The 3,253-nt window shown below is 33.9% G+C and overlaps 1 non-coding gene across 1 annotated transcript; it reads left to right on the top strand.

The window, feature by feature from the left end:
* The first annotated feature begins 1,183 nt into the window (after nucleotides 1-1,183).
* Nucleotides 1,184-1,254, top strand: Trnag-gcc (transfer RNA glycine (anticodon GCC)). Its single transcript has one exon. It is a non-coding gene; the product is annotated as a tRNA-Gly (tRNA).
* The last annotated feature ends 1,999 nt before the right edge of the window (nucleotides 1,255-3,253 follow it).

Here is a 3,253-nt window from a genome sequence, read left to right as displayed (position 1 = left end):
GCGCACATTGTCCCACTACGATGTGTCCAGTTACGCTCATTGTACGCTTGCGCAGCATCTCTCTTCCACTCAATAATTGGAACAACCATCGATTTGACTTTTCAATCATGTTTTCGTCGTTTGAATTATTATTATGTAATTTAACGATCGTCCACCGATTTTCAGCACAATCGGTACGGTTATTTAAAAGTAATGTTGAATTTTCAAATACGTTTTTGTACGAACAATGGTGTTTTACAGTTACACATAATAATTCTAATTACACCCGGGATCTTTTGCACAATGTTTTAAAAAATATTGTAACACATTATAAATACGTTCGGTGTATTTAGGATACGTATTTGTTATAAAATCTTATTATCAAAACGAAATAATATTATTCCCCTGCGGTACTGCCATCTACGGTGACGGACGCGAACCGAACGAATCGTGCTATATATCCCCTTCCGCGACAAACAGGCACTCGTTAATACATATTTTCCTTTGTTTATCACGTGGGGCGTTATTTATTAATTATAAATACAATTTCGTGCCCGGGGCCACAATTGCATATCATTTTGAGCACTGGAAGACATAAAAACGTAAAATATTCTCAAAGAATTGTAATCTCGGCCCCAGCGCACCACGATCGTCTGGGTTGGAGATTAAACCCGAAATTCTTTCTTAAACGTACTAATACTTATTTTATTAACTGCAAGGGCATTTTTATTAAATTCTACGTTTATTTTCACGACGAACAAACTTCGTCGTTAAATGTGTAATTGCGAAAAAGCGTAAAACATTCTCGACGATCTTGAAGTTAAATAGCAAACATGTATAAAAGTTATAGTTAAAATAATCTTTTAGTTAAAGTAATAAACATATTTGAATTAATGAGTGCAAATAAAAGTAAATTTATCAATTAAATTGTAGATTTCATTTCATTCCTTCTTTGTATACATACAAAATAGTGATAATTCAATAAAATGATTAAATTTTATTCATAAAAGTATGCAATAATTTCATCAATGTTTTGTTATGACGTCACGTTAAACTATCGTCCGTAAACCGACTTTAGAGACAACCAATTTTTATTGTAATTGCCTCCGGTGATGTAAGTCTCTGTTCGTCACGTAGATTGTTTGTAATCTAACTATTAAATTTAATGATGATAATACTAAATAATAACAAGTATTTTTATAAGGCATCGGTGGTTCAGTGGTAGAATGCTCGCCTGCCACGCGGGCGGCCCGGGTTCGATTCCCGGCCGATGCACGTTGCTATTTTACATAACGTTAAGGTAAACTTTTCACGTGTAACTACCTTTGAATACATTTTGTACAGTTGTTTCGGTTGCAACTGCTGGCCAACCATTCCCAGAAGCCCACCAGTCTACTCAGTTCTCTTGTATACCCGGATAACATCTGATAACTCCAGTTCATCGGTTGCTGCTTTTGTGAGTCGTCTCATTTGTTTTGCTTGTGATTCGATACTTCTTTGGTTGAGGGGTGTCTCATTGGCCCAGAGTCGACCAAATTCACAGTGAGCCATTAGCAAAATCAGGTTGAAAATGCATGTCTTTGAATTATAGCCGTTCGCGAAATGAATCTGGGAATTTTTTTAATGTGTTATTTTTTATGTAAACCCGATTCGTTGTGTGATTGTAGTTGTAATTGTTGGTGTATGGGTAAGCACCAAAGAGACGATTAGGACAACAGAAACTACATCCAGGTCTTGTGCGGGATTCGAACCCAGAGCCCCCGCACCGAGAACTGGTGCGTTGCCAACTGCGCTACGGAGGCCGACTCCATCAGACACATCTCACTTTATCGGCCACGTACTGCTGCCAGCTTTGTCCGCTACGTAACTTGCATTCTTCACCGTTCTGATTTCAAACGAGCCGTCGAATTTAGGGATTAAATATTTTCAAGTAGAACTATTTACATCCTGCAGGGTAAATCAAGACGATGACGTCATCACAGCGCAAAAAAGAAAAAAAGCGAGACAAAGAAAAACGACAACGCTAAACCTGAAGTCACAATGCTTTTCCATGCCAAATGCGTCAGTAAAATGGAGTATAGAATGCGCTAAAACAACGTTGGCTTTTTATTTCATGTTGATAGTTGGAGTTCATAACAATATGTGTGAAATTTAGTCATTTCTGAAACTATGTGGGATAAAGCATATTTTAGAAACAAGGAAGCAAGATATAGATAAGTTAAAAAGAAACAAAATAAAACAATTTCGCTGTTAGCTTGGCGAAGAATTAAAAAAAATTGGTTGTCTGTAAAGTTAGTTTACGGACGATAGTTTAATGTGACGTCATAACAAAACATTGATAAATGATAGCATACTTTTATGAATAAAATTGAATAATTTTTATTGAATTATCACTATTTTGTATAGATACAAAGAAGGACTGAAATGAAATCTACAATTTAATTGATAAATTTACTTTTATTTGCACTCATTAATTCAAATATGTTTATTACTTTAACGAACAGATTATTTTAACTATAACTTTTAGGCCGGTATTCCACTGTAAAATATTTTATAAAACATCTTTTATAAAATATATTTTCCATATTTTAATAAAATATTTGATGAGTGCTTATTTTAGAAAAGTTCTTGGCTGTCAAGTACACTACATAAAAGATTGTTGTCAAAGAAGTAGTCAGTAATTGCATAGCATTTGATTGTTTGTAGTGTATTAAGTGTTCATTAAACAGTTAAACTTATTAACCACATTGAATTGTTTAAAGAAAACATTACTATGGATGACAGGCCCCCCACATCATTCTGTGGGCCCCGTTGCTAGAGGTCATGATGGCCCCCCCCCCCCCCCCATTTTTTATACTAAAAAGATTTAATTTTCTTTTGGCTTCTATGTATATATTAATTCTTAACCTTAATCACAATTATTTTTGTAATCTTCGTGCTTTGCACTGTACAGCATTTCATTACATTCATACTCAGCAATCAACATTTTTGTCGTTTCTAGACTCCAAATGTACTTATTTGAGGGCTTAGTGGACATTTTTAAAATTTACTACCATGAATTGATGTAAACAATCAAATTCTTTTATAAAATGTAATGCCAACCTATTACATTTTATAAAATAAATTTTATAAAAGATATAATTTATAAAATATGACCTATTACACTATAAAAGAATCTTGGTCAAATAAGTTTTATAAAAGATGTTTTATAAAATATTTTATAGTGGAATACCGGCCTTACACATGTTTGCTATTTAACTTCTTCCAAAATGTG

Source organism: Bacillus rossius, chromosome 13 (assembly GCF_032445375.1).
Source record: "Bacillus rossius redtenbacheri isolate Brsri chromosome 13, Brsri_v3, whole genome shotgun sequence".
NCBI classification, from domain to species: Eukaryota; Metazoa; Arthropoda; class Insecta; order Phasmatodea; family Bacillidae; genus Bacillus; species Bacillus rossius.
The sequence above is the reverse complement of the archived record's forward strand: the minus strand, read 5'-3'. Positions and strand labels throughout refer to the sequence as shown.